At 32.9% G+C, this 12,855-nt stretch overlaps 1 protein-coding gene and 1 long non-coding RNA gene across 4 annotated transcripts in view; one reads left to right on the top strand and one right to left on the bottom strand.

Annotated features, from left to right (window-relative positions):
* The window catches only part of LOC145944816 (uncharacterized), a 394,708-nt gene that overhangs the window by 39,808 nt on the left and 342,045 nt on the right, over positions 1–12,855 (top strand). The window lies entirely within an intron of this gene.
* Positions 1–12,855, bottom strand: part of Sli (slit guidance ligand) — a 329,787-nt gene that overhangs the window by 34,339 nt on the left and 282,593 nt on the right. The gene's annotated exons all lie outside the window — the stretch shown is intronic.

Raw genomic sequence — 12,855 nt, 5'->3', positions numbered from 1 at the left:
TGTACAATCGAAATTTACACACATCTCGTATATAAGATTTAATTCCTGTAGCGAATACTCGATAAAACGATATTCTCATCAACTTGTTTTTCATCAATAAATTTTTTGTTTACATTTCTAGCGAATATTATTATTGGTACAAAATCGTAATGTTGTTTATTTGTCACTATATTACATGTTTAGATTTTGTTTCAATATTTTTTTATCTTAATGTTAGAGTGTTTTTTATCATGTACGATTCACTTTTTGTATTTTTATAGGATTTCGCCAATAAATATACATATAGTCGTAGAAAAATATTCGTTGAATGACACGATACAATTTTAATTCTGGAAAATTCTCGCAGAAGCATTTAAAAATAAGTTTTAAAGTAAAAGAAAAAAATCACCCCGTTGAGTCGCGTTCGCGAGCTAGTTAATTATAATACCCTAGATAATGACTACGAATACTTCCCGCTAACTTTATTAAGATATTAAGCGCCCTCCTTAATACGTTGCAGGTAATATCTAATTACGAATCATTATACTTGAAGGAAGCTGAAAATACCTCCCGCGGGAGGAGCATGGCCAATCGCATTATGGAATCGAGGCCCATCGAACCTCGACGCATAATCCACTTTATCGTCGATTCGATTAATTCTTGACGGGATAAAACGGTGACGGCTACCCAGCGTCTAACGAGAGCTTTAGGAGCTATTTAACGAACGATGTCACTTTTCCTGTTAACGTTGTCACTACTTCCCATGGTTCTTTTGTAGAATGAATGCGATGAATGGTCGTTATGACGAACAAACAATGCCATCGAGAGAATAGATGGCAATATTATTTTAGTTTCTACTTTTATGGCATATGAAAATTGATTTGTTTTTAATTTTTTTTTATTTTAATAAAATGTATCAAAACTGATTTTATTTTTAATAGTAAATTGTTTGACTTTGACTGATTTTTCTCAATTAAAATATTAAGGCTTCTCATATCTTGTAATGTGTGTGTGTGTGTGTGTGTGTGTGTGTGTGTGTATGTGTGTATGTGTGTATGTCTGTGTGTGTTGTGAGACAAAAGCTACATTATTTTATCACCTACGATGAATGGATGCGAACGCAATAGAAGTTTAAACCGCGCTGTCTCCGTTATTACTGCGATTATTCAAAGTCATCGACGACATCCTCTATGCGAAATATCGTGGTTCATGAACCAACCGCTAACTCGTAGAATAAGACAGAAACTTGGCGTATGCTGTTTGCACGACAGATTTGCACTTCCAGGAATCCTAATGTGGCCTTTCGCGGAGACCCTCGCCATCTTATGTATGGTGTTACGATCAATTAAAATAGCGCGGCATCTTCTCGGAAAGCAATAACGGCGATCGTTCGGATAATCGTCTTGTATGGGGAACCTTTGCTCAACGAACTAAATAGAGAAGTGTCTGAGCGATGCAAAGGGTCGATCGCCCGAAGCGACAGTTTGTAATTCGTTATGATGAGACAAAAGTTCGCAATATGCTCATGTTTTCTTGTGTTTGTTCTCTAAATATTTTAAGTTTTTTCGACAAAGTTTTCAACAGAAAACATTTGCCAGATGTCACTTAAAAACAAAAGTCAAGATTCATTTTTGCACCTTTGTGAAATAAAATAAAGCTTTATTCATAAAGTATAATCACTTGAAATTTATGTAACCATGTTAGTGTGATTAATGAAGAAGCTTTTAAATCTCTCTTTCGAACATTGGAAGTTTGAAACGTAATGATATTTAAAATTGATCGCTGGTGTCGAGATGAGAATGTATACGTCACAACACGAAAGTCGCTAAATGATACGCGAAATAATTTAAATTTTTAAATTTATGTCACATTTATGCTGTCGCGCGATGGAATAAGTTCCGTAAAATGAGTCGCATGCATCATTAAATGCGCTTCGTGTTCACGAACGAAATAAATTGCCGGCCCGAATTCACAAGTAGTCACGGCAGTTTAGCAGTATCCAGAGATCGTCCAACAAAACGCATAATAATTTAGAAAAAAAGTAACTAATTCTAAAAGATATAGATATTCACTGCTGCGATGATGAATGCTTATCATTGCGTTTCTACGATTCAAGCCGTATGCCTTGTCGTTGATTCGATTCGATCTCTACAATGTCGTAAATCCAATAGCATTCTAGAAGACGCAATTTTCATCTTGCACTTTTGCCAGGCGACTCACGTAGCGGCTAACGAAATTACATCTTGCGTCGCCGACTGGAACATCCGCTAAATACGTTTCCATGGGTTTTCGCGAAAACGAAAGGACGACGTAGAGAGGGATGAGATGGCTGGAGAGTCCTCGACGGTAGTAAATCTGATGGGACGAAAGATAATGGTGTGAGAATCTGAAAGAACAGAACAGGGTGACGGGAGTTTGGTAGACAATGTCCAAGAATAAGGTGTTGGTGGTACATGTCTATATTTGAGTTGTGGCAGGATGAGAAAGCACAGAGGGAAGGGAGGTCAGGCTGCTGGCAGATGTAATCAAAGTTTGCAGACAACCCCGACCCAAAGGAGAGCCTCTGCGAGAAACACAGGAGGAGGAACATAGGGGATACCGCCGCGGGATCGGCCGGATATCCGGTCGTATCTCACACGCGCGACGCCGCGCGATGTCGATACGCCTGTTTAATGTCGTAGAAATGTCGCGGTTGGAGATAAAGGAGAGGAATCGAACCGCGACAAGGTGAGACGAGTTTACGAAAAGGATCGACATCGCGTGTCTCGACTTCCTTGTGAACTGCTTGTTTTGTCTTCTCCCCGGGATTTGAGAATCGAATAATTTATGTGTAATGATTATATTCAGATGCGTCTGCTGGTATTAAATGTGTCTGCTTGTATATTATAATATAGAAAATACTATATAGAAAATTTTATATAATTTGCCATAAAGCATATACAATATATATATATTTTTTTTATATATAATTTTATATATAATTTTATATATATTTTATATATATTTTATATATATTTTTCTGATTATTTTAGACTATTTGACTTACTGCGCAACGTAAAAAATATCGGTTTTTGCGTGATAATGTACTGAAGTACATCTGAAGTTCGTCTATATCTGATTGTGAGTGGTACAATTTTTCACGAAGTTAGAAAATATCTAACATAATAATGTACACCGTGTGGTATAATGATATCCATTTGCAGACCGGTTTATTTCTTTGAGAAAATATAGTCTCCCCGCTCGGTAGATCGCGTTCCCGATTTTTTCCAGCCTATTCGTAGCGGTTGAAATCGCAGATCTAGATAAGTTGAAATATTACATTTAGAATGACTGTGTTCATTTTTGCGATTAAATCCATGGAAATTTGAAGCAAGCTAGATGAATGATGGAGGGAGATAGCTATGCAATGAAAACATCATGTCAGATAAGAAAGAAAGCCGCTACGGGGAGAAAATATAGTCTTCTGCATATCGGTGTAGAAATACAAATGGAATTTCTAGATTGAGTTTACTATTGAAGTATCGACGCCGTTGATCTCTTCGGATCGAAGGGTGGAAAAAAAAGCGAGGGTGTTGAGTCGTATTGACATATCGATGGCTTTCCGTTCAATTCGCTCCCGAATAATTGTGATTGGTGAAAACAATTGTGACGACAAGAATATAAAAACAGCGCTCAATGATATATTTTACAAACAATTACATAAAAACTATTCAGATTACTTATAATTAAAATCTGAATAATAGATTTCTATGTATTTTTAACATATTCAGAATAACAATTTTAGAATAACAAGTGACAGAAGTGTCTGCGTATTTTGTGAGACAATGATAACAAATTGAGGACGGGGACAATTGATTCATGGTATAATAGTTTGGTATAGAAGAGGCAGGTGGCTTTTACATTACTGTCGTTTTGTGCTCCGTCCCAGAACAATGCAATTAATATAGTGTTTAAGCTTTGGCCGCATTATCGTGGAAACTTATTGCGGCGAGGGAACTTGTAATGCAACAAACACACGCTGACTTCTGAAACATTTAGAAACGGGATTCTACGCCGTAATATAGTGTCGCTCAGTCTATGCTTGAATTTATCAAGCTGGCATGCTTCCAAGATGAAATTTCTTTTTTGTTTCGTGGCAGCCGGTCGTCCCTCACCGTACGCCGCGCACGTGTCAACTCAGTAAAATCAAATATTAATGATCGCCAGAACGTAGAATCGCGCTCATATGCCTGCGTATTTATGGTGCGATATGGTGACGCATCAACTGTGCTATATCAGCCACGTTTTATGTATGAGGAAATAAAGCGCCTTAGAAAGAACACGAAGAAACTGTCCGATAGATGGAAAATGCATAGAAATGCAGAATCCAGCAACCAATAAAAATATGACATTTGTAATAACGATGCCGAGAGATCGATTCAGCATAAATTTATTATAATAATACCGTAATAATCGCAGACAGGAAGTCTATTAAGATAGAAATATGTTAGACGACTGCTCACCGTTATATTGAGTAATTAATAATTTGTTGATTAATTATATTTGTCAAATCTTCGTTTAATTATCATTTCAAATTTACCTTTAGAAATGTGTCATCTCCGCTCTTTTACAATATCCATTATCCAGAGAAAAATTAAATAATAAAGTTATTTAATATTAAAAGTTATTTAATATTAAACAAAGTTAACATTATTTCAGTTATTATAATTATAATTTTTGAATAATTTAAAAATATTAATATGTATAAATATTTCTCATTATGTCATATACATATTATGTCAGCACATAAATACAAACGTATATAAATATACATCATGCATTCAAATATATAATTTTAAATCATATATTGTCTATTTATAAAATATAAAAATATTACATTATTTTATATTATTAATAATATTATAAAAAATAACAGAAGCACAATTTAAAAAATTTTAAACTTAAATATAGTTTCAAATCAATTAAACTTTAACGAGTCAATCTTCCCATGATCAATAGCATTGCCTTTATCGTGACATCGATTTGCAAACCCTCATTGTCTTCACCAAGGGAATCATTTGATCAGTCTCTGAACAGCGCGATTCAAAGCGAATGTCATGTTTCTTAGACGCAGTCCAGAGCAGTAATAACAATTGCTGTTTGTGGCGCAGGAACGCGGGCGATCACTAAGTCCGCTGCATGCATTTTAGCATTTCTCCACCAGCTGCGTGTGACGGTCGCTTAACGTACACCTAACAGTAGAATCGATGCTAAACATCTCTAGTTATGTATACAAGAGAAGCGCCAAACTATTGTTTCACTTCCGCGACTGTCAGACCGGGGTGCGATTCGTTTGCCGACACAAGTAGTTTAGCAAAGATAAATGCAGGGTCGCGTATAAAGGAGTTACCCGAACTGACCTAAAATACGGCGAAGAAAAGCTGCTTGGAGTTTGCACTAAGCGTAGTAATTGATCGATCGATTTGTCATTCGGGCGGTAAATTACTTCTTAATGTGTTTCTGTGTTCAGAGTCTTGAGTGAAAATTAATAGCAAACACATTTTCACGGAGATTATAAATACATTCTCTGTTTAAATTGCAGAAAATATCGAAATGTTTCGAATATTGTTATTTTATACACGGAGATAAATAATTTATAATTATAATTATGATTGCAAATGTCTTGCAAATGCAATGTACGTTATAAAATATGTAAATATGTTATTTATATACCGTTATTAATTCTATGACTGTGCAAATGCGTTATTATAATAGCTATTTGCATCAAAATTTATGATTTTTTTAATGATGCTTTTCTGGTACAATCTTCATGTTATTATTAAATATGTAATAACCCAAGACATCCTTTTTTGGTATCATTTATATCAATATTTGACGCCTTGCGAACGCTAAGGTATACTTTGTAGCCGCCAAGGTATACTCGTTCTCCATTATTTTAAGTAGCGACTGTTGCAATGTAACCAAGAACAGTAAAATATCGTTTTGCCCGGAGGATATATTACACTTTTAAGAATTTCCGACAGTGTGGGTGGTTCGTTAGCGAGTGTAACTAGTCAAGCAAAAATAAATATTCACCCACGTAGCAGTGCAGTCCGACCCGAACTACGGAAAGCATGGAAATAACCTGGAGCCTTTTTACAATTTAGATAAGCGTTCGCGTATATTCGAATCGCCGATCAGCTGTAGATTCAACTATGTGCAACGAGACTTTTTATCTACATCAATGTGTTGAATATTACATATATTACTTCATAAATATTTAGCGTCAAATATCACCATAAAATTAGCAAAGCCGCGGTCTGTACTTTTGTACTGTAACTTTTGTTAACAGATCCTAGATATGAATTTAGACTATCGATTAGATATTTCGGTTGTACCATATGGATACACATTGGTGTTTTTCTACGTATAAATATGCAAGCAGCAACAACGTTTGGAAACGTTTGTCAATCATGTAGATAAAGTTGTTCTATTTGTAACATGCAAATATGTATAGTTTTAGAATCGCTTAAGTTGTTGTCCAATTTCATGTACGTGCTAATCTAACTGTATTTAGACAAATAATTCGTGACAAGAGATTCTTAAAATAAAATTTTACTTATAATTTTATATATTATGCAATGCATACATACATTGATGTATGGGGTAAATTATAGAGTGTCTAAAACGGGCCTAAATAATGATTTTTAGATGAAATTGATAAATATAAAAAACACCAAGTATAAATGTTGCAACAACTTATATATATATATAATTAATAATTTATATTTTTCTTTTAATAAACAAGGAATTGCTATTAATTAATGCATTGACAATAATTAATGCATGCATTTCGTTAATATGCATAAAAAACAAGAAAACATACGAATTAATTGACAATAAACATTCAAGCAAAAAGAAAAATGAGAAACGTCGCACGTCGTTTCTTTTAATATCGCTTTCGCGACCCGGAACGCTTTAAAGAAGCAATTTGTATCGTTTTATCCAGCGGAAATGCATGCATCTTCTTCAAGGTTTCCTGACACCCGTACATTGGCCGGTACAACTGGTTCAGGAAAGACAAATGCACTAGTATGTATAACGACCGACGTGGACTCGCTATATATAATGCAAGGGAAATTACGTAGAGCTTCTTATTGTTAGATAGTTCTTGTAGCCGTGTTTTTTGTTCTTCCTCTAAGTGGACCGACCCCATATCGCGAGAACATAAAGCGACCACGATGGTCCATGCGAGTTTTATCACGATAGCATGCATCTCGCGAGCAGAGCATCCTCTCGCGCTGTAAAACAGGATGTACCGCGCGTCTATTACGCTGTTCGTGTAATCCAGGAATGAGATGGAATGCGTTAAGGGTTTAACATGCAAGATAAAATCTGTATTTCTGCATCAGCAAAAGCAAGATTATAATGCGTCTTTCACATGCATTATATTAACAATTTGCAACAAAAGAAAGAGAAAAGTTTGATATAATTGTTGAGAGAACACGGTTTCCTCTTTTACTATCCTCTATACTATATCATTAATTTATTATTGCATTTTTTGCGTCATAATAAGTTTCATGTATTACATATATATAATTTTTTATTTTAATTTAGTTATTATTATTTAAATATTAAGAATATATTAAAGAAAAATTAAAATTTCGTTGGAATCAACGCACCGAAAACCGCGTACGGCTCCTATAGCCTTCTTAATTCTTAATTTATATTTATTATTATTATTTAATTTAAGATAAAGAATTTGTGAAAGACTACTACAGATAAATATATATAATATCTTCTTTCATAGATACATTGCCTTAAGCAGTGGAAAAATAATTAAGAACTTCGGCACGAGGATCAAAGGGCCAAGTTCGTTAAACGACCTCGAAGGTACTTTTACCTCCGCGCAATCAGCGAATCGCGGAGCAGCATTGTAATCAAGATAATTAAACAACGCCGTACACTTTCCGCAGGCTTGCTGAAATATTAAAATCGTTCGAGCTCGTACTCGTTCTATTGCATCAAGGCCCGTTGTTATGTCCCACAATATTCGATAAACAGAGTGCGTTGTTTTTTTTTTTTTTTAATGTAATATAATTGTATCGTAGACGATGTTCTCTGGGGACTTGCGAGTACCAGCGCTTGGCATTTTTCAATGCAATGTCCAATGCAAATGTACGCACCGGCGCCGAGACATTAACGATTATTTCTGCCAGCTGTTACAATCAATTGTTGATATGAATCATATGTATATCGTAGCAGTTTCGATTCTGATGACTCTCAAGTCATCTTTATCTCGATGTTAATCATGTGAGATACAATATATGTATTATATTTGGCAATATAATATTGTGTTTAAAAGTTAGAGAAATCTCTTAAAATTAATTTCATACACAAAGTTCAAAGAAAAAAAATACTCGTTCAAACATGATATAAAAATTAATACTTAAAAAAAAATTTTTTTTATTAGATTCGTAATAATTATATTTAACTAAAAACAATAATTATTTTTTGCATGTATGTATGTGTGCCTGAAGAAAATAAAAATCATTAATTTTTTAATTGATGTGGCTGTATAAATTGTGACTTGTTAAAAATATATTATAATTATTAATCAATTACGATAAAGATTATGACAAATCTAGTTTTTATCAATATTGATAATAGCAGAACCTAGTATAGCTTTTTCGAATAGAAATGTGTATTTTCAGTTTTTCATGTAAATATGATTTAGTTTCATATGCGTGCACTAAACTTTATGAATAGTATGAATGAAAGATTCGTCAAATTTGACCATTCAGATTTTTTATACTATTCACGAACTGTGAATTACGCATCGTAAATCGCGAATACACGCATAGTCGCGCTAACATTATGCATGTTACCGATTACTCGATGTAAAGCCAGCAATTTATTATATTTCAAAACTCTGCGCAATTTCATATTTTATTTTTATATTTTTTAATAATTCCGATTTACATTTATTTTTATCAGCTTCGAAAAGTTGTAGATAACGAGAGATATTTTTGTATGAGAATTAAATTAGGGGATGTAACAAAATAATAAAAATGGTTAGTAATATTGTTCCAGCACTTGACCATCATAAAGGCAATTAAAGCAAATATGATTAAACATACTTCTCGCTACTGTTTCCAAAAATTTCATTCTGCAAAACATCAACTTCATAAATAAAGAACGTTGTTGATCAAAGCAAAATTGGAAAAAATTCTGGATCTCTATTAATAAAAAAAATGAAAAAATGTTTACCTCATTGATACAAAGTGTACAGGTTGTAATAGTCATTATTTTGTTTAAAATATATTTAAACAGAGTCATAATAGTTTCTTAAATATAGTTATTGTAATTTTATTTCTAAATTAATATTTGATAATCATATTTTTGGAAAAAGACTATCGTATTGTGCTTTATAGCAACAATTATGATTATTATTATATTAAAATCAAATATTGCTGAATCTTTTAATCTTTTTATTATATGTATATAAATCAAATTGAAAAACATTTATAAAATGATTAATTATTTTATTTTTATGCTTATATATAAACATTTTACATGTTATAACTTCAAGTCAATATAATTTCAAATATTTTTGTTGGATGACAAATCGTCATTTGTATTTCCTTTTGTGAAGAGATTCTATTAAATTTACACACAATTTTCCAGTTTTTATTATAAAAAATTCATCGTGCAATATTGACGTTGAAATACATAATGGATGTGCAATGGTAATCATTTTTTTTGTATTTTTCATAGCACGCGTGTAGCAATTAACAAAAAACGTCTCGAGGCGGAAGTGCCTGTCAAAGTCGTGAATTTTAGCGCTTCTGTTGATGCTATTTTTTCCGCATGGAAGAGCACCCGGGAAAAAATGCTTCTGCCTTCATTTTTTCATTTTTGCTCTTTCGTTGTCACGTCCTTCGTTTATCGTCATACCACCATTCTGCGCGCTCATTATAAACGTACATGCTATTACGCTTACCTTTCTTAATTACAATATTCAAAACGCAATGCACTTTTTTAATTCTTTTCTTCAATATTACAGAAAGGCATAATGTAGTTTTAATGATTGTTGCAACTTCATAAAATAATTTTGAAAATTTCTGTACAAATTTCTTCTAAATAAAACGCATATACATTCAACATGTTCATTCATAAACATGGATTTCACAAGGGTGGCTTTTTTTAGATAAAAACAAATATATTTAAAAATATTTAGATAGAAAAAAATAATAAAATTAAAAGAGAACATTTTTAACACAACTTAGTGTGCAATTTGTTATCATTGCATATTGATTTATCAAATTATTAATTTTATACAGTGCACAAAAATAAAAGATGATTAATGCCTGAAAAAAATTACAATAAAACACGAGCGCGTAGCCTTTATGTGAGTATACGATTATAAATTCTCAGACGACTCGGTTTTATATTATTTGCCGAGTTAAATCACGGACGATGTATATGTCGCTCATCAGTTGAAGTTACACGCATGCTCACGCGTGCAGATACGAACGCAACGTGCACACGTAACACCGCGATGCAAACTTGGAAAGGGTGCGTGCGCGATATGCAGAGAGGAAGAAAAAGAGCGAAAATATGCGGCATGCTTTCATGCTTGGAAATCAGGCGTCTAAATCTAAACAGGGTCGTAACACGACGTCTCTCTGTTTCTCTCCGAGCGACGACTAATTACCGTTAACGCGGGCCGCTTAATTAGCGCCAACATTAATGCCTTGCCGTCGACTTTCGCGATGCTCACTTAAGATCTCGTCGCTGTCTGTTTGAGAATCTATTCTGCTGTTTGAATTGGAATAATTCACTAGACGAACCGCGAAAATCGGAAAGTTTTGCTAAAGATCGGGTGATCCTGAATTTCTCATCGGTTTCGTTATTACGCACTCTCATTGTAAAATATAAGTTATAGCGGAGCTGACGCACTTTGACCGTAATTTATCGAGGAATATACAGAACATGTCATGCAAATCGTAGTCGTGAAATATTTATTATTCTTTTTTTTAAGAATGTGGGCATATAAAGCACAGAAGCAGGGAGAGGGAAACACAATTCAATTACGTGAGCAATAGGATTATTTCGCCAGTCGATTTCACGATAAACTAAAAACTGAGCTCGCGAATAATTGAAACGCAGCGTTTGAGGGCTTATGTATTTTTATGTTGTTAACGGCACCCGGATAAAATTCCGCGCGTGAAGAAGCATGGAGAAAAAATGCACGAGATCAGTCAATAAATATGGACGTATCGGATTTTTGTACATTTTTGTATGGGGAAAATCCGCTGCCTCTGAAAATAAAAGAAGTGACAATGCCAGATTTTTGCCGGAGGTTACGATGGATTTGTGTTTCAATTTAAAGTTGAAATTTCAATTCACAGATGCCTGTGTATTGCTTGCAATAACGATATATTGCAACCTCGCGGTGTTGTCCTCTCGACATGTAAGGCAAATCGAACACAAAGTTTATCATTTGCTATTGACATTCTGTATTGAATGTGTATATGCATGTGAGAAATCTCTTTCTTTCTGTATATACTATTGATCTGATATAACAAAATAAATAAATAATTTTGCAACTCGTGATATTCGTGTGCACGTTGATACTAATTTTAAAATAAACAAAATATTTTTTACAGGGTATATTTTTTTTAGAATTATGCGCGTGCATCTCGCCTTTTTATATATTTTACATTTCTCACGAAATCCACGGAAATAACGTCTTAATCCTTCTCCGCAATGGTATGTATATTTTAAACAAGAAAGTGAAACTCACGTGTCTGAGTATAATCAAACTTGGTGTTGTAGAGGATTCAGTAATTAAGGAAAATTGTCCGCTACTACTTGAAATGCATGCTCATGTAATTGAGCGTATGTTTGCGTTTTTCTCCCATCATGTGACGTTTCACGAATGTTATCAAGATGTTTTCCAACACGAGAGAAGGATTAATGTCCTTCACATTATATGAAAGGCTAAATCCCTACGAAAATGATATCTTTTTAAAGGAGAGTCCTTAAGCTTTTTTTACAATTTTAAATATTGTAATGAATTAATAAATTTAATTATATTTTATAACTTTTTTTGATTCAAAACTTAAGTCTTCCTTAATACATTTGTCAAAAAATCCTCTAGTTACAATTTTATATTATAGTACTTGTAAATAACCAAGAAAATATTTTTTATAATTAATTTTAAACGCTTTCAAATTTATCTAAATTATCTTTGTAATTTATTGCACATATATAATGTATTACAAAAGACAAATTTAATAAAAAATTATACATTTCCTATAAAAAATTTTCACTACAATAATCTGCAAGATTACTTAGATCTTATATAATTTAGAATTTATATAATATTATTTTTATGATTTATTTTTATAATGTATTTTATTAGGCAACAGTTCCTACAAACAATTTCCCCAATAATCCCCAAGATACTTTAATTCTTATCATTATTAATAATCCATAAATATCAAAATGATTGCCATTTATTCAAACAGATATATACATAAATATATATTGCGCGATTTATTCATTTGACACAGAAATTGAAGTGAGAGAAAAATGGAATTTAAATTTATTGTTAATTTAATAAACTGTTAATTTATTGTGTAATATTTTTTTTACGAACGATATTAATTTTTTAAATCATTTTTTAAATATTTTTATTTTTAGATATAGAGAGTAAAATAAAACATGAATCACCGGATCGATTAATTTAGATAATGGAAAGTGCGGTAATGTACCGATTTATATATTATTATTTAATTCAATATGCGATAAGCAAAATATTCGATATAACTTTAGAGCGCCAATATATATCGGGCCGGCACATGGTTTTGACGAACGCGTACGTGTGAC

This window comes from Prenolepis imparis, unplaced genomic scaffold (genome assembly GCF_030444845.1).
Source record: "Prenolepis imparis isolate NDT839.2.m4 unplaced genomic scaffold, iyPreImpa1.0 SCAF_1, whole genome shotgun sequence".
NCBI classification, from domain to species: domain Eukaryota; kingdom Metazoa; phylum Arthropoda; class Insecta; order Hymenoptera; family Formicidae; genus Prenolepis; species Prenolepis imparis.
Note: the sequence above shows the minus strand (reverse complement) of the source record. Positions and strands in the feature narration are given on the sequence as shown.